The 25,049-nt window shown below is 46.6% G+C and overlaps 1 protein-coding gene across 16 annotated transcripts in view; it reads left to right on the top strand.

The window, feature by feature from the left end:
• Positions 1-25,049, top strand: part of PPFIBP1 (PPFIA binding protein 1) — a 117,753-nt gene that overhangs the window by 8,595 nt on the left and 84,109 nt on the right. For all 16 annotated transcript variants that reach the window (XM_069807010.1, XM_069807006.1, XM_069807005.1 and 13 more), the window contains exon 2: positions 23,834-23,909. The gene's annotated coding sequence lies outside the window, so the exon portion shown is untranslated. The remainder of the gene's footprint in view (positions 1-23,833; positions 23,910-25,049) is intronic.

Here is a 25,049-nt window from a genome sequence, read left to right as displayed (position 1 = left end):
TGTTTAACTTGTGACAGCACTTTTAATTTGTTCTGTTTGTAAAGGAAACATCAGGGGAAGGTTCAGAAATGCGTATTAATTTGTCTCTGAGAACTTGTCTGTCTTATTTCAATAAAGAAGAACTTCTTGTCTTAGGCTGGGATTTTTTTCTACCTTTTGTGGGTTTTGTTTGTTTGGGGGGGGGGTGATTGTTTTGTTTTTTGGTTTTTGGTTTTTTTTTCTTCTCCTCCAAAAAGAGCATATAGTGGCTTGCCTTGGATGTGAAACATCTAATTAAGAGGTCCTAAACAGAAGTATCCTGTCAGAGGTTTCCTCACTCATCCTGGAGCTGGTGATGGACCTTGTGTGTAGTGCTGGGCAGGACCACTGCAACCTCTGATGGTGCTGGACAGAAACGTGTTTTTTCGGGGTATCCTCGGGACGTGCAGCACTACTGGGAATTTGGACGCTGTGGGGGAGCGCACCTCTCGTCCCGCTGCCCGTGCCTGGGAGGGCTGCAGCCCGTTTCGGTGGCGGACCCCGTGGAGGTGTGCGCAGCGTGGCTCTGCTCTCCGAGTGAGCGGGAGGAGTGCTGCTGGGTCAGGGGTACGGATGGGGCCCCCTCCCAGCCCGGTGCCCCGGGGGAGGCGTGCAGCCATCCGGCAGCAGCGGCTGAGGCTGGGCTGCGCCCTGCGGCGCGGGGATGCTGCAATCGCGTGGCGTGCCTCTGGCGCCTGGTGGGGCGTGCGACCAGATTCGTGGTACTGCTGCGAAACTGGGATGCTGCTGGTGGTGTTGGGGTGGCAGAAACATCTGGGAGCGGCTGGCCGTGGGATGGGGCGAGTCCCGAGGCCACCCTGTGGCGTTGCCCCTCTGGCTGGCTTGCCCCGCTCGCGGGGCAGCCCTGCGCTGGTGGGCACTGAGGCTGGGCGGCCTTGCTGGCCACTGGCTAGTAGCACCAGCCACAGAAGCACGTGGCAAAGCTGTGACCGGGGCGTTGTGAACGTGGGCCGATCGGACTGTCGCTGAGAGCAGTGGAAGAGTCTGCGTGCTGTCTGGACCGAGCGCTTCCACCCACAGCGGCTGGTGGCACCCGTACACCCCAAGGGCGGTGATGGCACTCCTCAGCTGGCTTCTTGGAGAGCTTAAAGGATGATTAATCCTTCCCCCCTTTCAAGCCTTCACACGAATTAACGAAGCAGTGGGGATGATGTGGTTGCGTAGACGGATGGGCGGGCGTTATGCGAAAGGAGCAGTAACAGGTCTGTCATCGGTGCAAACGCTTCTGCAGCAGTAGCATCTTGCTTGCTCTCCCTCCGTTTGCAGTATTGCTTGAGAATGTCCTTTCAGTGAACAGCTGTGAGGCTTTAAATGCACTGTGGAGATGAAAAGATTGAGATTTGTTTTCAGGGTGGTGCTGGTAAACTTCCTGCAGCTTGGTGATAGAGATAATTCTGCAGGCTCTGGCTCCATTGTTGTGACTGGGTCTAAGGTGAATTTAAGAAAAATGTTTTGGTCAAACAGGCTTTCCTTTCTGTTTTATCCAAAGGGAAAAATCTGTTAAGAGCCTGATCTGTTGCTCTCATTACTGAGGGAGTTTCTGAATGGGACCTAAATCCATAATTATTTGCGCGTCCTTATCTGTGCGACACAGTGTTTCCCAGGACGGTATCTCGGGTTTCAGACTTGCTTGTTGTGATGCACGGTCTTAAATCCACATACGCAGAAGTGTTTGATCACAAAGGTGTCGTCATGGTGAAAGGCATTTCTCTCGGGATCATTTTGGGCATCATGGTAGAATCAGCTGCTGAGGACCAGCATTTGCTCAGCTTACAGCAAGCTCTCGAGCTGTTGTTGGAAGGAGGGTAAAGTGCAGGATTGTTCAACCCGTAGTTGAACTATCGCAAGGCTGTAATGCCTGGGGAGGGTGGAGGGGAGACACTGATTACCTGCAAGGCCTGCTGGGGATGAGGCTTCCATGTTAACTGCTTAGAGGGAGAGAGGAACATCCTGTAGACCAGCATGATGATTGCAAGGATGGAGTCCCACCATGTCTCCAGAGAGCTTTGTATCAGAACAAAACCACAGCACGCTGTCAAAGAGTGCCTCCTTTTATGCAGGGTGATGACAGTGGCAGCTAGAAACGTTCTTCCTTTCGGACCTGGTTGGCAGGCTACCTCTCTGTTGCCTGCATGCTATATAGTGGTATATGTTTACCTCCTTACTTGCAGAAGTACTAAAGCAGGACCTGGAGTTCAAGGCTACCTCCTGCAGGGAGCCTCCATGCTGCCATCTCCATCTGAAATCTGTTTCCATTTTCTTCAGCTTCTTACTCTCAGACCTTGTAGTACTTAAAACTCCCCCTTCCTTCCCCATTCTTCCAAGGAATTTTACATAGAAATCAATAGCTGTCTAGTTATGACAGCAAAATGAAAAAGGCTGTAGTGTCTCCATAGCTACCTAAAAAGTACTTGTAAAATGCTGGTGGAAGAGAGTGCCCTACAATTATCCCATACATTCCTTACATGCGGACTGAAAATCATTTGCATTAGTTAAGTAATCGCTGCACACTTGTCCGGTGAGGAATGTTTGGTTACTGCAATAAATTTTTGTTCCTTTAACCCTGTGAAGCTGAAAAAAATTAATTTGTTTTACATAGAAAACTAACTGACCTGAACTCTCAGTAGATGAACTGATTGTAAACGTACCAGCTTAATCCAGCTTGTATTTTTTTTCTTATGTTTCATGTAGCATCTGAAAAGAGACTGCTTGTGGCAAATTAGCCAGGGTGAGGCTACAAAAAGATTGAATTATTCCTGTTTGAACAGTTCCCAGCATGCGAGCACTTGCTGCTTGGTTTGTACATCATCTGTATCTTGAGTTAGCTTGCCAGAGCTGCTGTGATTGAGGCAAAAGTAAATAACCTCCAACTGGAAATCTTGCCTTTGATGTAAATGATAATTTATTCATTCATCAGTGAAAATATCACGGAGATATGATGAACAAAAATTGTGGTTACTGTGTGTTTGAGTTTCTTGAAACAAATGTCTTGCCCTGTTGTGTTTCCACGAAGAGAAACTGTTTGACACACTGTCCTGAAAAGTCACTTTGCTCCTAGTGAATCCCAGTGCGGGTATGAAAATGCAGTTGTCAAAACATATGTGAGGTTGTGCTTGGTGTGTGTCTGTGCCTCACACCGCTCCGTTCACTTCGGGGCATGGCATAAAAATAACAGGCTGCAGAGTTAGGTCTGCCACGTTTAGGCAAGGCTAAGCTTACTGTCAGGCATCTGTGAATGCAGAAGTAGCTGAAACAAGATGATGTTTCTGTAGGGACTCGCCTTGATATACTGATGTATTGCAGTGCCTCTTTCAGAGGGGAGGGCCTAAAGGGGGTAGGGAAGCTACAGCGCATGTGACAATGATTTAGGATCGGCTACCCATTTGTTTGGAACAGTGTGTCCAGCTGGACTGCTGATGCCAAATTGGAATTTGGCTGTGATATTGCAGTTAATTCCTCTTCTTACGAAGTGTGCTGTATCATTTTTCTATGGCTGCAGTAATTAGGGCCTGGCTTTACTGTTGCACGTGGTGAGGAACAACATTTCCCTTCCTTAGATCCAGCTGTGTTCATGTAGCTCCCACAGGGTGTGCATTTAGGAGCAAAACGAGGGGGCTGTCTCTTTTTCGGTGTTAAAAGGAAGAAATGAGACCCCACCACGTTTCCTCTGAGCCTCGTTGGGTTTGCTGTCTCTTTTTGCCCTAAGATGTTGGGCCGTTTGTGGGTAAGATGTTACTTGCCATAAGCAGAGCGAGAAATAACAATGCGGTGCGTGAAATACCTGCTAGAGGCAATGGAAGTCCTGCTTTTGCTTCTAGTGAGACCTCAACTTTGCATTGTCAGACTTCCCGTGTTTTTCTGGAAAGGGAGAGGTTAATGGGGATGGAGACCCAACGATGGCCCAAGTAGAGGTGCCTTTGCTGTTGTCCCTCTTGTCTGGGTGAGCTGTTAGCGAGATGGTTGGTGAAGGGAGGAGGACGTCCTGGTACTGCCCGCCCAGTGTGGAGGGGGCGGTGAGGTCTCTGCTGCTGAAGTCTTTGGGCATGGAAGTGAGAGGCAAGGAAACAGGCCCCCCATGGGGTGTAGGGGGGACTGGGCTGGTGGGGTAGAGGTGGGCTTGTTGGGTGGCGAGAGCTCCTCCAGAGCCAGCTGCCGCAGAGCAGGTCATCCTGCTGGCTTGAGGAGTTAGAAATCACAGGGTCGAGGATACAACAGCACAGTCCAAAATACCGTCGCTTGACATGAAAATAACAAAGATGACCCTTCCAGGCTGTGAAATTTTGGACTGGATGTGCTCAGCTAGCTGGCCATCCCTGCGTGGCAGCTATCTGTCTTGCAAACCTACGTCGCTCTGCCGCTGCCTGGCTGGAGCCAGCGTCCCCTGTCCTGTCGGTCCCTCCCGAGGGCCGGGGAGAGGGAGAGTGACCTCCGCAGCCGATGTGTGTGTGACCCTCGGGTACCCCCACGGGCCCTCTTGGAGGACATGCTCCTTACGTGGGCTGCCCCGAGCCGTGGGGCCTGGCCTCTAAGTGCACGTCCCTGCCCTCTGTACCGCAGCCCGCGGTCTCCCGCAGGCACACAAGGAAATTGAGCGCACCGTAATTCATGCGGTGTCATTTCCTTAATCCTTCTTATCTAGCTTGTACTGCAAAGCTTTGAGGCAGAGGTTTTGCCTCTTGTATCTAGAACATCATGCCTGGATCTAGTTGATGTTTATACAGAAGTGTGAGGGCAGCCAGAGGTTCTCCAGGGTCTGATAGAAGCCATACGTGATATTAATCCAAATTAAACTGTGTTACTCATTCCGCGATAAACAGGAGGTTACAGCACAGACTCAACGTGTTGCGTAGCTTTGAGACTATGAAGAATGAAAAGTGAATCCTCCTCTAAAAGTTGGCTGCGCCTGTGTGAGGCTTGATGAAGTTTTGAGACAAGCCAGTACACCCAGCTCGCTGTGTAGGTGTTTGCAAGAAACGAGGCAGATTTATGGGAGAGGACTGTGGGTACAGGGAAGCAGGAGGGTGCTGGAGATGAAGTAAAGTAGCTGAACAAAACGTGGGCCTACTCAGGATGAATCTGTGCCTGTGGGCCGGCACGCTCCCCCTGCGGAGGAGGGAGAGGTCAGGTTGCGTGCCCTGCTCACGTGGGCCCAGCTGGAGCTGGTTCGCCTGTGCGGCAGGATTTTGCGTGCTGTTCTGGAATGCCTGCTTCCTCCTTGTGCTTTGCAGTGACAGAGTGTGTGGCAGGGTTGAGGGAAGCAGGGCAAAACAATCTGGTCGGGGCAGCCTTTGAGTGGGTGGGCGACAGCCCTGTTCTTGCTGCAGAGCCTCTTGTGGGGGTCGGGGGATGCTGGAGGTTGGTGGGTGCCCCAGCTGTCAATGGGGTCTTGGCACTCCCCACGACAGCAGGAGAACATGTTGCTGGGGCTGGCTCTGGCCCTCATCCCCTTTTCCCAGCACTGGGGTGGGTGTATGGTGGACTTCACAGCAGTGATGGCATTAAAGACAGCCTCAGAGGCTGGGATGATTTTCCCTGATGGAGTCGGAGTCGGCTCCCAGAAGCATGGGGCTTTGCTGGCTTGTGTCTTTGGAGTGGGCACAATTCTCCCAGTGAGGTTTTTAGGCCTCGTGAAAAAGAGTACAAAAATGTGCGTGCTGTGGGAGATGTGCTGGTGCCAAAGAGCAGCGGAAGCAAGAGGTGGACTGGTGTAATTTTACAGTCCAGCTTACTCTGGGCTTGAACAGTCAGAGCACTGTGGTGCTGTGGAGGGTCTGCAACGCCACGTGCTTCTTGCAAGGCTGGGAGTGGGGAGGGATGGATGCCACCTGGGAGTTTCAGACTGCAGGTCAGCATGGGAGCACCACTGGTGCTTCTCCATGGGAAAGCAGTGCCCACACGGTCCGGCTGCCTCTCCTGCCTGTGCAGAGATCGTGTTGGTCTGGTGGATGTAAATAGACTTGCGGCCTTTCTGCAGAGCTGTGATGGCTGAGGAGAGGCAGTTTCTGAGCGAAACACCAATTCTTAGGTGGTCCTGTGTGCTAATATTGGAGAGGAGGAGCAATTCTGTGTTACAGCATTAGAATCGCACATGTTGGGTTTTTTTCAAGCGTGCTACTTAGGAACAAAGGACGAAGGAAGGTACTGCTGGTGGTGAGGAAGGAACTTTCTAACTTTGCACTTGTGGGTCCCACCTTCACATGGGCCTGGCACTGGGACCATACTAACTACTTGTGTTTGGATTTCCAGAGAAAAGTCTTCCTCTCGAGACTTCCTATTGTTACTCACATCTGTGAAGCTGAATGCAGATGCTGCCTGTCAGGCTGCAAAGATTCGTGTCCAGCCGTGTATGTACAGAGAGGGAGAGATGTTATTTTGGCATCTGCAAAGGCATCTTACTAAAAATAGGCTAAAGCCCATGAACCCAGGAGCAAAAGTAGTTGTCCCAAAAGTCTTACTTGATGCATCTTTCTTTTTCTTTTTTTCCCCCTTAAGGAATATTTGTTTGGAATATGCTGTGTGTGTCAGCGTTTGCACAAAAGCTGGTTGTGCTCATGCCGGAGCTGCTGCTCGGTGGATGGGGCCAGACTGAGCTCCCACTCGTTGCCTGCCTCGTTTTCACTGCTTTCCTGCTATCCTGCTTTTTATCTGTCTTTCTACTTTTGGATGTTGAGCTCCTCGCAGACGGGGCTGCCTGACTGCATAGCATGCCGAGCCCTTGTGGTGTACAAGGGCAGACTGTGCAGCCGAGTGGGAGTGACGCTTTTCAGGGAGGCACGGGTGATCAAGTGGCATGTGGGGAGGTTGGTATGTTGAATTGAGAGCTTTCCTGTGGTTTGGGCTGCTGCTGCTGGCCATGTTTTCTGTATTCGGTGGGGACAACTACCCACGTGCACGTAGCAGCCTTTGTCCCTGGGTTTCTTTGTTGTTTCGAGTCCTCTCTGCACCTTGATGCTGTCTGTCTTTCTCTGCATCTCTTGCACTCATCCCTCTCGTGTGCATCCTCTGAGGTGACCTGTACTGAGGAGTCCCTGCCAAGACCCCATGCAGGTTTTGAGAGTGGAACTGCCAGGCTCCCTCCTTCACGAGGCTGGGGCCTCCGGCGGTGCAGAGCTGGCTTCATTTGGGGAAAACAGAATAAAGCAGATCAGTATTAACTTGCCTTCATGGAGCTGATCCTGGCTGTGGCTCAGTTGGATTATGTTAGCTGCTACCCAGAGAATTCCAGGTTTTAAGACAGTGAAGCAACGTAGCCTGCGAACAGAGTGAGCAGTTGCTTGGCTGTGCTCTTGTAATTGTTTTCTGTTCATTGACTGCACTGCAGGAATAGTACGAGGTGGTGTTTAATTTCTGGACAAGGCTTTTAACAAGATCTTCCGTCAAAACACTTGATAAACCACCTACTGTAATGCAGAATGTTAGTCTGTCTTTTTGCAAATTGAATTGTTGGAGAGCTCTTACGATTATTAAAAGATGCTTTATGTTAATTTAATTTCCTGTAAAAGACACAAGCTGGATGATTCAAAGAAACAGCGCAAACACTTAATCCAGGTAAAAGCAAAATTTCCATATCTGTGCATATGCAATACTTAAAGGTTTCCAACAGCATCATGTGCAGGGAGGAAGTATAAAAATAGACATAAAACCCCAATACTTTAAAATTTGTCAATTTTGAAGAAAGCATTTAGTTGTTGGGGAACTGAGTAATGAAAAACAGTCAAAGCAAGAATGGAGAAAGCATAGATTTAATATCTTCTCAGGGTGATGGGAGGTGGGAATTTTTTTCCCCATTGTATTTTAAATGAGTTTAAAACTCTGTTCCAGACAGCTTGTGAACAGTCAAGATTCAGCAGTGGTTTTCTTAGCAGAAGGGCTATTATTTGGGTTTTCTGGCTGGGTTCCAACTCAAGGGATCCCGATTCAGGGTGAAATGCCTCCTTGCTCTAGGCAAGTGTAACTGTTACTTCCCCCTCCTGTTCCAGAGGGACCAGCAACTTTACCTCCTTTTTTCCTGCTGACGTCCTTCAGAACTGAGTTAAGCTCATAGCTATCTTGCCCACATATATTGAGCTTGATATTAACTCCTGCTCGTGATGAAGGGCTTGTGTGCCCGAAATACTGAATGATGCTCTCACCACCCCTCCCCTGGTGAGTGGCCAAAGAGAAGAGCTTGTGGGGAGAGGTGGTCCCAGCTTTGTGTCCTGGTGGAGCTGGCCCCTCTTGAATGAGTTGAGCTCAAGTGATCTTGGGCATCCTTTGAAGGAAGGATATGGCTCTGGATAGCAGTAGCTGTGCTTGCAGGATGGCAAGGAGTCTGAATGCTCTCCTATATTTATATATAGCACTAAACTTTTAAAATAAATATATATTACATATATATAAAAATACTGTGTTATATATAAATCTATTTTTAAAAGTTGTGTTGCTTTCTGAATTTGTCCGCAGGGTATGATAGTGTTGCACTTGTGCGCGTGGCAGGGGGAAAATAGCAGGGAAAACTTGGAGGACTTCGGTATCCCTGAGTGTTGCCTGCCTGCACTGGTGCTTAGGTATTGCTTAAAAGTGCTTAATGAAACTCTTGCCCGCGTCTCCCACCAACTCAAGTGAAAAGTGCCATGCTCAAATTAAAGATGTAGATCGGAGGTCAAGTTGGGGACAATGCTTGAGTTAATTTGCAATGTAGACAAACTCTCTGCTAATTAGCTTGTTTATCTAAGTCCTGCAGCAGTTTAGCATTCTTGTTCTGTCATTTTTTTTTCCCCTGTACCCTACCCTCCTGCTGCAATGCTGTTTAAAGTCCATCTCACCTCAGAACTGGCTGCCTCTCAATACTACATCAAGTGATGTTACTCGGGCTGCGTGTGCATTATAAAATGTATTGTGTGTATAGCTGCTTGTATCATTTCCAAGTGCTTTTTATAGCAAGAAGCGTGCTAATACAGCATGGTTCATCAGGAACTGAATTTACTACTTAGTAATATCTCTCTTACAAATACCCAGCCTGCCTGAAACTGTAAGTGAGGATGGCATGTGCATGTTATCTAGTTGGCGTTCTCTTTAACTGTGTTGTTAAAGAGCTTTTCTATCTCCCATCGCTGCTGCAGACTCTGCTCTGAAGGAGTTCTAAGAGAAACCTGCTACTGTGTAGGAGCTTGAGCAGGTGCCCTTTGCAGGACTGCTCCGTGGATCAGTAGTCCTCCACTCCTGCACTCGCAGCGTCTTTCAGTTCATCTCTCTGCCCTGGTGTAATGCATTTCCGAGTTGAGTGCTCTGCGTGTGCAGCGTGGGTGTACCGAGCCGTTCCAAGGCGGTGACCTTCCTTGTGTTCCCAAACTGAACGCTGCAGGTCACAGGAAGCACAGCTGCATCGCTTGGAGTCTCCTAAATTCTTTAAAAGGATCTCCTGGTAATAAAGGCTCTTACTGCTCTTTTTCTTCGATTTCTCCCCCCGCCCCCTTTTTCTGTCTGTGAATAATCTTGGCTTCTTGTTCACTGTTTTCTCCCTTTTTAAAAAGACTGGGGAAATAATGGTTTCTTTGTCTTTTCTTTCTGAACTGAGTTTGCTACGGTATCTGTAGGGCAAATAAATCTCCTTTTTGCTTCTTCCTGGCATAAGAATACCTTTCATTTGAGAGAAACTATAAATCTAAAATAACAAAAATTATAGTTTGACCTTTATTAGTTAGGAAAATAGTGATGTAATGAAATGGCTACTGGGAGGACCAGTGAGACAAATCACATGGGCCTTTATTTGTCGTTTTCCTGTCTCTGCTTTCCAGAAAGCCCTGCCCTTTGCCAAAATTAGTTCCTAGCCATTGCAGCTATAACGCCACATGGGGTTTTAAGTTTGCGTTGACGTAGGCGCTCGCCCGGGTGATGAGCCCCATTGAATTTAGACCAAGCAAAGCTGGAGGGAGGACCGGCAAGGGGTTGCAGCAGAGTTTCTTCCTGCCTGGTCCGGCCCGGAGCAATCTCGCCCCGCTGAAGCTGGCGGCCACCCGTGGGAGCGGCTTGTCAGATGTACCTGCCGGCAGCACAGCCCTTCTCCCTCCCTGGCTGGGCAGGCTGGAGCAGGAGAGCGGTGGGACGGCCGTGTGGCAGGGAGAGCCTCTCCCTCCAGCCCAGGTTAGAGGCAGCCTCCTCGGGGAGGGCCCTCAGGTGGCCGCACAGCCCCTCTCTCTTCCATCGGTCGTCTTCCCTTTTCCCACCCCACCCTGCCCCTTCAGAGCATCTTGGGTCTTAATTGCAGCTGCTTGGGGGAGCAAATGGCTCCAGCTCCTGAATCAGTGGGTACACGTATGTCTGGATCGCTCTCCCTCAGGGTTCGTGACTAGACCGTGTCTTCACAACTCCCACTATAAAGGATCTGCGACTGACATGAAAGACCTCGGAAAACATTCAAAATTGGTTTAGCCGTACCCTGCCACCTTCTCCCTCTGCTTTCATGATGTGCAAGTACGAGTGTCAGAACTTGGCTTTCTGGGACTAATCCAGCCTTGGCTCGAGGAAATGGATATTTAGATGGTTCTCCATTAAGTCAATGCTATAACCCTGTAAGAAGTGACCTTTGAATCAAAACTGCCTCCTTTATGTTCAGAGAGAGTGCTTGGTGTTAGCCTGGGTTAGCAGACTCTCCTGTTGATCTTGTTCGACGCTCTCTTACTTTCTTGACTTGACAGCACTGTTGGTCGTGCCTCATTTGGGCTCTTTGGTTTGCACGGTTGCCATATGGGAAATCCCAGCTGCAGTCCTCAAACTCTTGCAAATCTGATGGGGAAACATTGTTGTAAAGTGCTTTACTTAAGCAAGGAGTTGAGGAGACTTGTAGTGGCTCGCTGACCCTTTGAAAAGACACTGAGGATGGATTATGCAAAGTTCAGCCTTCAAAACCATTTCCTGGACCCTTGTGTATTTCTTTGGTTTTGTCTGTACTAACAAAGCTTATTTTTAACTCTGTATCAGCATCCTTGTATGGAGGCTCAAAAATTACCTGTGCATTTATTAGAGCTGACTTCACAGTGTTGGATTTGCATAGTCTTAACGTTACAATGTGCAATTTTTAATTAAAAGTAGTAGAGCTGATGGATAGGAAGTGAAAACCTTAATTGTTAATACAGTACAATTAAGTTTCTCAGTACCTAGCTAGTAATTATACAAAACTCACTGCAGTATGGAAAGACTGTTTGGAAACACAGAAGCATAGAGGTATGTAGAAGAAGGTTTTTGAAAATACCAACTGAATTGTTCTGCTCTTTAAAAACAATTTCCTCCCTTTTGTCTTAAATAGTACTATTTTTGCTGTTCAGAGTTTGTAACTACAGCCTATTCCTTTGCTTGGGGTGGATGGTTTTAAACAGCTAAAGCAATGAGGTTTGTGTGTCAGGTGCTGCAAGCCAGTGATTCATTTTCCCTTCTTTGGCTAGCTTTTACAGAAATTTTGAGGGTTCAGCAAGGACTTGGACTCAGCCAGAAGCAAAATAATCTGTCATGAGCACTCTTGAATTACAGGGAAGGCTGGGTACAAATCTGTATTCCCTATTTTTGACTCACTTGTAGGGAGTGGTAGTCAGTACAGGACAGTGATTATTTCAGCAGTGACCTTTTTGGCATCCGGTATATTTATTGTCGAACAAAATGTTGAAAAAGCTATAGTGAGATTGGCCTTTAAAGTTTGGATTGCATGCACAGGACTGTAGTCTTAGCATAGAGTAACAGCTCTGAGTTTAGGCTGTCTTTTCTTGCTTTCCCTGAGGGAAGCCTGAAATGACATGGTAAAGAGATGTGCTGGAGCCCCCAGATGAGTTGGCAGCAGAGCCCCGAACCTGAAGCCAGAAGCCTGTGGCTTGCCAGACCACACTGCAGTGTAATTACCAGATAGCATTGCTGCGACTCCGGGGGCGAAGTGAGCCAGGGCAGACTGAGATCTGCATTGCTCTCATGCTGTGCGTGGTATGGGTGTTGTGCTCTCCTTTCCTGTGCTTGTTTTACATGGATGTGACTCCTGAGCACGAGGTACACTCCATTTACTCTGCTCTGAGTGGAGAGTGGAATTCTTCAGTGCTCTCTGGGTTTTAGTTTGGTTTTGGTTTGGTTTTGTGGGGTTTTTTGGGGGGGGGGGGCGGGGGTTGGGTTTGGGTTTTAGTTTTGTTTGGGTTTGGTTTTTTTTTGGAAGGAAGTTCATGGATTTCTTTTGGCAAGAAATGCCAAGTAAACTTAAAGATGTAAAGTTTCCTAAATTACTCATCTTTTCCACACAAAACTTGATGAAACATTGGGTTCCTCTGAGACATTTTCTAATGACCCAACATATCTGGCTTCATACAGAACATCTGAAAGAAACTTTTGGGAAGGAAAGCCATGGGATAAACAGCAAATGAAATCACTTTACAGCTCCGTCTCATTTGTATTACTAGGGGAAGAGGAAAGCGATTGCTTCTTGGCAAATTAGGCTACATAAAGGAATTCTATATAAAGATTGTATGCCCTAATGAGTATGAATCAGTGATGCAAGCAGAAAGGGGAAATGCATTATCACCAGCTGCATTGCTGCCATGTATGTGAGGGTCACTGTGGTTTAATGAGCCTGGCAGGATGTGCGGTAAGTTGTCTTAGTAATTTCATCTTGAAGCAGGTGATCTCTCAGCCTGCAGGTCCCCAGCTTGCATAAGGAAGGGGAAAAAAATCCTGAATTAAAAAAGAATGTGGTGTCGTGTGTTGGCAGCCCTGTACTTGAGATGCATTTCTCTGCAGAAGAGAGCTAGCCGGCTTCTCTGTGCGGCAAGCTGTTCAGTGCTGCACACATGGCTTGTACAAATCTTCCCAATCTGTCCTTCTTTTCTCTGCACTTCATTTCTCATGTTCTTCTGGTTCACCTAGATCGCCCTCTGTAGAGCATTGCATTTGTGTAGTCCTGTCTGATGCTCGTATTAACATGCATCCTCTCTTAAAAGTCAGGGCTCTGCAAGTTTGGCATCTGCTAGACCTTGTCCTTGCTGGGGTTAGAGGTGTGCTATATACCTAAGGAGGGTACAAGATAGTAAATGAGGAATGAATGAGAAGTGGAAGTTGTGTTGGAGCTCAGTAACTAGGGTTTTTTGTGGAAATCAAAGTAAAATGGTCTTTGTCTCTTTTTGGGGAAGTGTTCCTGTTCCTAACGAAAATCTTAACAACTGACTGCTTATGATCATAAAAGCACTTAAGGCAGCCATTGGAAAGTACTGGGGTACAAATTCAGAACAACTTACCTGTATTCTTACATCTTCCTTTGTACTGTACCCCATAAGACCCCAAGTTTTTGCAAGTGATGACTTGCCCTGTAGATAAAGCTGAAGCTGTATTTTGCTATTTGGTCAAGTATGGGAGGCTATTTTTTCCCCTTCCACAAATTTATAGGATTCTTGGGGGATCTTTCAGGATGAAAGGAACTGAGGCAGAAACCTGCTGTCACCTGAAAGCCTTTTCTCTATATCCTGACACCATTATTGAAGCAATCTCTCATATTGTCTGTGGAGGGGGCTCTAATGAGTGTAAATCACCATGTATGGTAATGAGGGGAGAGTTGGATTGCAGAAGGTGAGAGGTATGATGGTGACTTTCTCTGAAAAGACCTTGTCTGCTTCTACCATCTCCATTGCCTCCACCATCTCCTCCATGGGACAGCAACATGTGCTCCTAGGTATCGTTCAAAGGGGTGGACTCTGTAGTCTTCCAGTCAAAGGCTTAGGTTTCACCCGGCCCTTCTGTGCAGGGGATGGGGTCTCCCTGTGCTCCACCGCCTCTCAGAATATGCTCCTGAAGATGGTCCTTTCCACAGTTTGTGTGGTGGAAAATAATCAGATTAAGTGACGTTGAAGTCTTTTTGCTATGGCCCAAAGTTTACACAGCAGTTAAAAATCTGTTTTGTGAAATTACTGGATTCTAGTAACATCCTTATGTATTATGTTTAATAGAGGTGCGCTTGTGTAGGATGTATGTGGCTTCTAATATTAACTGTCCCCCATGGGAGAGATAGTTATTAGGTGATTTCTAAATGAAGATACAATGCAACACATACTTAATGATGGACTTGTTTGCCCCCAGCATCTTCTAAGTTGTTCTTTCACATCTGACTTTAGTTTTGGAGGCTGAGCAAAGTTTGCCTCTTTCCTTAAAAAAAAACAAGCAACCTCCTTTCCACAAAACAAACCAACCAACCAGTTAAATGTGAAATATGAAACTAGCTTTCACTGAACTACTTTCTGCTTGGCTGCTATGGTGGTTAGGGCTGCTTGTTCTTCCATGAGAGAGAAGACTGGGTGGGTGAAGTAGGAGAGTTAATAGGACCGAGTTGAGTGGAAAGCTTGTCGGTGAATATACTGCTTTCTAGGGTCAGATATCCCCACCTGGCTGTTTCAGGCTCTACTATGATGCATTTCTTTGTTGTAATTCATTGTGATTTAAGGCCTATTGTTTTTGTTGGACACCTTTATGTTTATGCTCAGGCTCTGTCTTGTTCCCAGCCCCAGCGTTTTGAAGCTCTGTTCCATAAACCTTGCCACCTTGCTCTTGACACACTGCAGTGCTTGGCTCAGAGCCATGGGCTGTAGATGCCAGTGCCCTGCTATTAATAAGAGGAGCCAAACTACTGCAGCCGGGGAGAGAGCATCACAGGACAGATCCAGCGCTCCTGACAGGACCAGCGTCTTTTCCACGCTGCCGTCAGGACATGCGTTGTCTTGACCCGGGGCGTTTGCTGCAGCGGTAGAGCTGTTGGGGCTGTTGTGGCCATCCAGCCCTGCTTCCCGCAAAGCCTGCTGCCTGCGGTCACACAGGGCTTCGGTCTGAGGGCTGGATAAAGTGCCTTCGGGCAGGTGGGCTGCCATCGCAGACATTGTTTGCATATTAAGACCCTGGAGAGCTTGCAGGGAAGCTGGTGCTGGTGACTTTTTAAATTGTTGTGTAATCGGTCTGAACTCAAAGTGATGGTCTAGAAGGAGAAAATTATTTTGCATCTCGTCGTTTATCCCGTGAGCCTTGTGCTCTGCCTGCATCTTTTCTGTGTTCCCTGAGAGAGAAACTGTTTTTTCTGTTGTTGCAAGACACTGACCTCTTTCAAGGAGAGAGACTGAAAGCTAATGAAGTTTTTCCTCTGAGGATAATGCCCTGTAATTGTTAGTGAAAATGTCTTTAATGCTGGTGGCACCATCCTTACTTACTCCTTAAATAAAGTGCTGTAATAGGTTGGTTATAAAGAAGATTCTTGAATAAAATCAAATTAAACCAGAAAGGCTTGTGGGGGTGTGGGAAGGAGATATTTGTGTTCTGCTTTCATGGTGTAGAAACATTCGTGTCTAAGAACTAAGACAAATAAACCCTCCTGCTGTCTATCTGCTTGCTGCTAAGCACAGAGAGGGAGAGCCTCACTTTTCACTGGTGGCTGTGGGACTTGCCCTGGGGCTGCTCAGCCCTGGCTGGGGGTGGATGCCCATCCTGGCTCTGCAGGGTGCTCCCCTGTGCTGGCTGCTTGGCACCTCTCAGGGTAGTTATTGCTTGTTTCTGGCCTTCAGCCCTCCCCTTCTTCTGAAGTAGGTTTAATTTGATCATACTTCTCATCCCCTAATAGCTGTCCAGGTTTATGATGCTGAGAGCTCCTTGGGCAAAACCAACCCACGTAGGTTGCAGGTGATCTCGATTCAGCTCGTAAGCTTTTGTTCCTTTTGTACTCCTTACAGGCAGTATTTTCTTGGTCATGTTTCAGTAGTGCCTCTGGGTTGCTTCCATTCCCTAGCAAGAGCTTCATGGGATGCGATGTGCATTTATCCTTCCCTGGGATGAAGAAGAAGGTGGCTGCAATTCGTAGGTGACAGTTCTGGAGAGGGGTCTTACTTTCTGTTGCAGCTGTGACACAGGTGGGTTGAGGTGGATCTAGTCTACCCTGGCTCTTTCTCAAGCATGAGCTTAGTTGCTGCTGTGCTGTTCCTGTCCCATCTGCCAGCTGAAGGCATGGTCCGTTTGTGGCCCCAGTAGCATCCAGCATTATTTGCGGGTATCGGAAGATGAAACATGGCTTGTAAACAGCTAGCCCAGCATGTGATGGGAGAATGGTTTGTTGTGGTCTTTCCAGGGGGGCAGAAGGAGGGCAGGGAAGGGATGTTACTGTGCTTGTAGGTATGGAGATGGCAAAGAGCTGCCACCAACTATCCCTCAGGTAGCAGAGTTGACAAAACCTAGTTCTTTAAAATTTTGTTTCCCCTGTGTGCGTTGGCCTTTTGTCCACCATGACCTGTGATCCTTCTCTTTGGACCTCTTCATTTTTGCTGTTCCTTAACTCCAGATTATCTTTTCCCTCCCTTTTGGCTTGGTCCATGGTTTCTCTCCAATGTCTTTCATGTTGGCCACACAGGAGTCAACACGTGCGCTGGATGCCCATGTGCAGATGCTGATGGAGCAGCTGCTGGGCCAAACAAAGCAGGGAGTTGTTGACTTCTTGCAGCAGAGTCTGAGTCCATGTGAAGCTAATTTGGATGTCTCCTCTACCTACATACTAATTTCTCCCAAAGATGTAAGAATGTGACACCTATTAGGATCTCTTTGCTTTCTGCCAAATGTGGTCAAAATTGACTAGCAAGTTGAAAATTTAATAGGGTGAGGACTGACAAACAACACTACCACATAAACTTAATTTCCTTTAGAATCCAGGCCAAAACTAAGTGGTAAGGGTTTTATTCTGCAATCATGTGCTTTAAAACTGTGTGGAGCAATGTGATTAGTAGAAATGGTATTTTCAGGATTATTTGCAGTGCATATGATAACATGACAGCTGAATCCTGTTGTGTGCATGTATATTAGCACGTAACCGACTTAAAAGGGCTGAAACAACTGAAGTGTCTGCATGGAGAAATAGCAAAATAAATGTATAAAACTTTTTACTTGTGAAGCTGGCAAAGCATCTAGTTATGTTGGTCTTAATTTCTAGGGTTTTTAACTCAAATCTTTTGGCTGCCTCCTCTTTACAACAACAAAAGAATGTATTTTGTTCCTTTTCCTGATAAGTGCTTTTGGTTTTTGCTGTTTGCATAGCTTCCACCTCACTTCTCAGCTCTGGAAACACAGAGTTCGGATGTGTGTGCCTCACTAACAAGATTTTCTAAGTTTGTGGTGTTGGAGCTATTTAAGTTCCTTCTAGGAATGGCAAAGTATTGCTGTGACTGAACTTCAAAGTGAAGGATGCCTGTTAACAATTTTGGATAATTGAAGGGTGGGCATCTTCCTGGAAGATGTTATGGCAAACCTTATGTGTGAGCCCAATCCCTTTTTGTTAAGGAATGTCTTGTTCTTATTTATAGTAGAGTTGGGAAGGAAGACAGAAACCAGTGTGTGGCAACACCAGTCAGATTAAGAAGATGAACAGCACTGGTAGAGCAGCGCCTTTTGCATTTGACGGAGCATGCCAAGGTTGAAGGTGTCCCATAAACCTCCAGCCAAGAGGCACATGGAAGCTTTTGTTGGCTCTTTTGCATGTGTAGAAGAGTAAGACCAAACCCATGCCTATGAGAGAGAAAACACTGTGCTAATCTTGGTGTTAGTTTAGTGATAACAGTGTTACAGCCTGTTGTGATCATGTCACCCTAAAAAGCAGTCTCCTGTAATGAAACTCTTGCAGCCTCTTGGCTTCCAGAACCAGGGCTGCTTGAAACACCAACTGGTTATTGGTATTTACACAAGGACAGAAGTGATGCCTGAAGATGGCTGTCCACCCTGTGTGCTCTGGCTTGCTGTGTGATTAACAAGATCAGTGGCTTTAGTCACCTTGGTGTCAGCAAAGTTGACATAACTATGAAGGAGATTGAATTCTCTCATATATGACCGCACAGACTTCTTATCACACCTCCCATGCTGGGGGCATGAGATCTTCAATTAGGTTCATAAAATAATCCTCCATGTCTTACAGCCACTTCTACATCTTCCATCAGCTGATGTCTGCATTTACATAGACGGTAAGTTGCATATAACCCGTTGCTTTGGCTTGTAGAATTAAAATAAAGCACTAGCTGACAGAAATTGCATGGAGTGGCACTCCAATTCAGATATGGATTCAATCAGTGATTAATATAAAATTAGTCATAGATTAGTCATAAATTTTTTCCTTGCATAAATCATGCCTAGTTTCACTTAAAATCTGATAAGTTAGTAATTTGAGAGCCTTTACTTAAACCTTCTGCAGTTTGTTCTTGCTACTGATCTTACAAGTACTTCATTAAATGGTCTCTCTGGTGTTACTCTTCTCTGACTGAGGAGATTATCTGTAATATTTCATTATGCTTCCCGAAAGTGTTTCTTTGCTGTGGCAGTTGGCTATGTTGTCTATATCCTCCAATGCTGGTATGTTGATTCAGTGACGTTTGTGCTTGTACATTGTTTAAATATACTGGTTTATGGTAGGAAATGTTGTTGTGTGAGATACCAGCTGCTTTGGTCACTGGAGTTAATGATGTGGTTAGTTTTCCTCAGGTCCCTTTAGTTTTCAGTTTGGGTTTCTGTGTGTGCCAGACTCCCTGGTTTTGCGTCGAAACTTGGTTTTTAAGCTCAAGGCTGGCACTTGCAGGATGGACAAGTACTGTTTCAGGTTTCAGCTGTGGGTGTAGTAATATCCAAAACCAGACTGGTTTGCTAATGTGGAATGCTGTATGGTTTTTGTGTCAAAAGATGTGCAGCCTTCTAGAAACAAAAAATAAAGATATGGGCTAAAGTATCCGTGTTTTATGCATTTGTCTCAGTGCAGCTAGGCTGTCCCATCATAAATAAGAGATGTGTTACGTGGTCTGCAGCAGCTGAAAAATGTATCCAGGGACAGGGTGATTTAAACGTGAGAGAGATTGTGTGTTGGTGGGTGATACTTGGTGTGGATAGATGAGGTATACGAATGTGGGGAAATGACTCAAGCTGCAGCCCTGATTACTTCCATTCAGGTTCAAACCAGCCTTTGCCCAAAGGCCTTTTACAAAAAATTGTACCATTGGCATAGCAAAATAAAAGATATGCATCAAAGACTTTTTCCACAGAAAATCATTAGGTCCCCAAATCATTCCAGTGTTTCTTCATTGCTTTAATTCTTGGCTTTAAATCCGCTACCCACCTTTCCAAGTGAAGATAACTGGCCGTGATCAGCCTGCATTGGTGACTTCCTTGGAAATATACATGTTATTAATTTTCCTCCATAAATTTTTGAGTCAAGTTGTAGCTATTGATTCATTCTTTAAAGAGCAAAAAAAAATTAAAAAGAAAAATGGTCTATTAACACAGACTAAACGCAGAGTATACAAGCATCAGATATGCATCTGAAGCAAGAATCTTCTCAATGTAAGCTTTAAAAAAAAATAAAAATTCTTCCTACTGCCCAGCATAAGCTAGGTATTACCTACCATTGGAAGGGGTGAAAGTGTATGGCCAAGTTCTGCAAAAGTAACTTCTAATATCTGTAGACTTGGGGGAAGCTGAATAACGAGATTGCAGAAATGCCTGTGCGTGCCTCGACAAGAAGAAGCTGCGTCTGTGTGGGAGCCTCTGGACGGCCTCTGCGTACACTTGTGTGAAGCAATGGCTCGGCCAAGCTCCTGCAAGCGTGGCTGGGCTTTCGGGAAGAGGGGTCTTGGCCGCGGGCGGAGGGTGGCTGGAAGAAGCCACACGAGCGCTGGCTCGTGTTTTGTTGCCCAGAGGGGTGTCTGTGGCAGAGGAGGCCTCTCGACAGAGGAGGCCTCTTGCCACCTCTTCTTCTGGCAGCCAAGCGGGAGAAGGGGATGGCTGCCCAAAGAGGTCCAAGCGATCCTACCTGGAGAACGCAGAGGCTTTCGCGTCCCTGCTCTGAAGGGATGAGCGGTCGGGATGTGCGCGGAGCTGCTGTCCGCCGCGGAAGCGTCGGCCGTGGCGAGACGGTTCCTGGAGAGGGAACCGTGCCCGCTTCGAGCTGTCAGCGTTACAGGCAGCAGCTGCTTCCATCGCAGGGCAGAGCGGCTTGTCTGAACCTTCGCTGTGGACTTCAGGAAACACTCCCTGTCTGGGAAACTGTGGCCGTCGCCTTTTGTGCTCTGCCCTGCGGCAGGCTGAGCTTTGCTGTCCGGCTGATGCTGTCCTCGGCAGCTGCAGCCCCTCTGCCCAGGTCCCTTCTTCCCGTGTGATGTCTTGGTGCCGAAAGTCCCGAGTCCGTTGCCCAGATGACTTGCCCACCAGTCTCACCGTGTCCTCAAGGTGTAAATGGTCCAATTACAAAACCTTCCTTGATCAGAAATGATTAGGCAAAGCAGATCTTTATTTTTGTCCAGCAAAGAACAGACATAAACCAGATGATTTGCTTGCAGTACTCATGCATTCTTCCAAAAATATTCCTGAAACAAAGCTTCTAGTAGGCACAAAACAAAGAAATAGTGCTGCACCTTTCTTGCTAACCTGTGCCCCTTAATGCAGTGCAACATGTGAATTTTTCAGGTCTTTAGGCATAGAGTTGTGTCCTGTTTAAATTCATACAGCGTGCAATTGTATGCAATCGTGCTGCTTGAATGTGAAAAAGATGTGGGTGGCTATTGTAGAAAACCGTTGATTGGTAAGGAGAAATATTATTGCTGAACATGCAAGATTATAGGATTAGGATTTGTGTTTTCTTCCTGGTTAAGAGATTATAGTCTGGAAAGGACAAAAAATTTCACGTTGTGCACCTCCTTTTCTTTTTTTATTGCAGTACTTTTTTTTTTTCTTTTTTTTTTTTTCCTGGGGATACTGGAAAGGTTCCTCCAGGGCATCTATATTTTGCAATGTTCTCTGTATGAAAGCAAAAACCCAATTAACTTATATCTCACCTGGTTTGCCTAGTCTTGCACTTCTTAAATGATCGTTCCTCAAAATTGGCTCTTGACTATGGGAGTGGTTTTCTGGGAGGTTGGTTTTTTGATACTGAAATTGAACTTAGATTGAACTTGGTGGAGAGCTTAGCTCTTGCTGTCGAGGCTGGAGAACTCCCGTCCCCCAGACACCTGGCTGCCTGCGTGCCCTCTGATCGGGGCTTTGTGCCACATTTATCATGTGTGATGCAAGAGCAGCTATTCCCTCAGTTGCCATTCTTGGATGATAATTTACCTTTCCAGCTAAACCAGGAAAACTCCACCCTTTCCCAAAAGTCCCCACAAGTCCCAGTTTTCCCCCAGCGTCCCTGAGCTCCAGACTTCCCCTGGGGGCTGTCAGCCTTCCTGGCATCCTAACGCGGGTCACAGGGTAAATCCCTCTGGATCTCTGTGTCCTGTGCCCCATTCAGCCAGGAGAAATACTGGGGTGAATGTCACAGCCAGCCCTATTGGAATTACTTTTGAAAACAGTCTTCAGAGGCGAGGTGTGCAAGAGAGGTTTCCTTATCTCTAGGATTAGAGGGAGTCTGAGATTTCTGGGGAAGTTTGTTAGTAAAAATTAAATTGAGTTTGAGGAAGGAAGGAAATGGGGGGGTGGGAAATGTAGGCTGCTTCCCTAGCAGCCTTTGAAACAAACTGAATCCTTCTGGTGACAGCACACAAGGTAGGGTCTTAAAGCGGTTAGTTCACTTTTGAGAAATGCCTGCAAGCGTTCCCTTCCTCATTAGATAGCGGGCGGCCGTACAGCTCGCCTGAGGTGTGGGCTGTGTGTGTGTAACTCTGACTCTGTTGGGAAGGAAATGACTAAACTTTCTGTCAAACCACAGTAACAAAGAACGTCTTTGATTTACCAAAATAGTCACGGTAGAGAGGCTCAGGAGTAGCTGTGGTGCTGCTGGTACCCCATGCCAGGGAGAGGAAATCAGTTGGAGATGAGTACTCGTGGGGAGCGAGACTCTCCTGTCCTTAAAGACGGTGTCGATGGAGGGAGACAGACCTGGGAGGCAGCTTCATCCTGAAGAGCTGCGGGGACTTTCCAGTGGTGGAGAAGACGATGAGGAAATTGGGGCAGGATTGTTGACTGCCTCTAAAGTGGGTGTCAAGACGAGCAGACCAGCTGCAGCAGCAGGAGCTGGCCGGCCAGCCAGCCCCACGCAGCGGGGCACAGCGTCGGAATCGCACGGCCGCTGTGCTCCGCGTCTCCTTCCCCGCTGCCCGACTGCTGCCTGCGGGTCCTGGCAGCCCGGGCGGTGGGAATCCCAAAGATACCCTGTCAATTTGTGAGCCGTGTCTGGCTCAGCTGGAGTTGAGTATTTGGAATGAAGGGGAGAAGCTCCATCTAACTGTAGGTTTTCCATTTCAGCCCTTGATATTACTTTAAGCAGACTTAAAATAACACTTAACTAACTTTTTTTTCCCTAGCTTTGTGGTTCCATACATGACATTCTGCAGTACCCTTTACAGAAACCTCAAATATTTTTTTTTTCCCTGCCTACCATGTCTTGTCTCTTTTTCCATCTAACAGATGTTTTTTTTCCTGTCTTGTACAGGGCTCAGTACATAATTATTCTGTTGCAATAGCCTGAAGCCCCAGCTCTGTGACGGAGTCTGCTCGCACAGACTTATACGTCCCTGTCATTTGTGTTCTGTGTAATTTTTTTCCATGGTGTTTTTGTTCAATCTAGTCAAAAAAACTGCTCTGAGAAGCAAGGAGCACCCAATCATTTGTGTGCCCTGAGACCATCTATTATAGCTTTTTAGTATCTAGACCTGAAAATGCTTTTGCCTTTTTTTTCTTTTTTTTTTCTTTTCTTTCTGCTTATCTCCCAGTCATGCACAGGCTGAATTCTCTCTGTTCTAGTTTACACCTTCTGGATATTTGCAGTTGGTCTTTGTTGCCCCAAGTCAACAAGTAGTTAGTCTGTGTCTCTTTAGCCCTACATTTTTTTTGAGCTGATTCTTTGCTTTCTGATCATACTGCTTGCTTGTCCTAAACTTCTGTTGGTTTGGCAAGATCTGTAATTGCTCATGGTGTGATTTTTGTTCAGAGAGCAGCATCTCACCATGCTGGTGCAGTGTCCGAGGTGGGGTACACTGGAGTGTTCCTGGTTGTTTCAATCACTCTACCAGCTGTATTTCACTGAGCACTCATATATGAGTTACTGATTCTTCTGTCTCTTCTAATGGGAGCTGAGTAATTGCCTAGGTCTAGAAGTTTTTTGTTATTCGTCTAGAGTTTCATTCCCCAAACTTCCCTTTTGCATTTCAAATTCAAAGTTTACCCAGAACCTTCTCCTGGAACAATTTTGTCAAGCTTCCCACACCAAATAGCTCTTATTTTGACCACAGTCTGTAGATGGGAGTATCCGTGACTAAAACTTTCTGTCAAACCACAGTAACAGAGAACATCTTTGATTTACCAAAATAGTCACAGTAAAGAGACTCAGAATAGCTGTTGGGAACGAGCTGTAGGGTTGGTTCACTGCTATGGGCTGCTCAGACTTCCACTGTCTTCACTTCACACTCTGATCTCTAGACGTTCAACGCCGTGGGGTGCTTGGTTGGCATTTTTGGAGGTCACAATAGTAAGAAAGAAGCCTTGCAAGGCATCATTCACCTTCGTTTTGTGTTATATGTGTACGGTCAGCTGGAGAGGTGGAGGGCAGGCACAGGCCAACCATGTAATGTAGGAATACTGAGAGATAATGTTGCTGGGAATTATTTGGAATAAACAAGCTCATTTCCCCTTTGTACATCAGTTGTCATCCTTTAATCTCTTGGTATTGGCTTTTTTTTAATGCTGTTATGTACGTCATCCACTGTGCTTCCTGTATCCTGTGTCACTTGATGATAAACTTTTATAAGACATGTTAAGTCATCTCGGACTTTGTAGTGATTAATTAAATTATTTATTTCTCTCTTTTCAGTGTCAGAAGTTTATATGGATCAGTGGTAGTTGCTCAAGAGTGACAGTGGAGATCAGCATTAAGTCTGCTCCTCTGGGTGAGTAATTAACCCACTGCATCGTATCTACATATCTGCTGGTTTTTTTGCTTGATACCTTACACAACAGTTCCTTTAGGCTTTTATTTCAAATGTCATTAAAATTATGTTGTATACAGCTTCCAACAGGAGTTGTAGAAGAATGTCATGCTGCTTCTGCTTGTATAGGCATCCATTTATTTGGTATCTTTTGAAGGATAGCCATCATTTAACACAGTCTGAGCTGCTGTTTAGATTCAGGGAGGCTTTCCACATTTTAAAGATAATGGATTTGGAGTTAACATAGGGACTGTGGCAGAGTAATGAAGTGTATTTTGATTATCCAAGAAATAAAACTGAAGTGACCGCTGGAGCTGTTCTGTGGCATATGATGGGCTCAAGCAGTGCCAGTGCTCCAGTACGAGGCCCACTGGACTTGCCATGCCTGTGTGATGCAGCTGTGCTGCGTGCGTGCAGTTAATCTGACTCAGCAGGTCTATGGCAACGTGCAAAGAAACTGTCAAGAGCTTTCAGATTACTGGGGCAAGTTTATGTGAAAACGCATTCAGCAAAATGGACTATCTGTTGCATTAGCCCTTGGAAATGACCCGGTTTAGTTGACTTCATGGAGTGGCATTTTGCATTGGTCCAGACTGATTTGATCCAAGTACCTTAGTGCATGTCAGAGCTGGCAGTCTTGTTTTGGGGATGGTTATCCCTCATCTGGTTTGTTTTGGATATTACAGTATGATCTAGCATGATTTAGCATCCTAAATTCCAGCAGGAAAGCTGCGTTGAATTGCTGCGTCTGCACTTCAGCCGTGTACCCTGCAGCTGGGATGTGCTCGCCCCTTACCACCACTGAGGTCCCAGCTGCTCGCTGGGTCTCTCCTCCTGACTCGTGCTGCTGCACTCTTTCATATTCTACAACCGCTAGCCGAGACCAGCGTCTACCAGCATGCTGTATCCTGTGTCTTGGCTTGCTGCCCTTCAGTTGCTCTCGTCTCTGAACCGCTCATCCTTGCCTTATCACTGGAGGAGGACTGCAGTATTCATTTGTGCCGTCCTCTTTGAGGTGGTGTGTGTTAGCCTGTCAGAGAAGCAAGCGTATCTCCCTTTCGGTGATGCATCTACATCAGGCGCATCTGGTGACTTGTTCAT

The sequence above is a fragment of the Haliaeetus albicilla genome, chromosome 19 (assembly GCF_947461875.1).
Source record: "Haliaeetus albicilla chromosome 19, bHalAlb1.1, whole genome shotgun sequence".
In the NCBI taxonomy this organism is placed as follows: domain Eukaryota; kingdom Metazoa; phylum Chordata; class Aves; order Accipitriformes; family Accipitridae; genus Haliaeetus; species Haliaeetus albicilla.
Note: the sequence above shows the minus strand (reverse complement) of the source record. Positions and strands in the feature narration are given on the sequence as shown.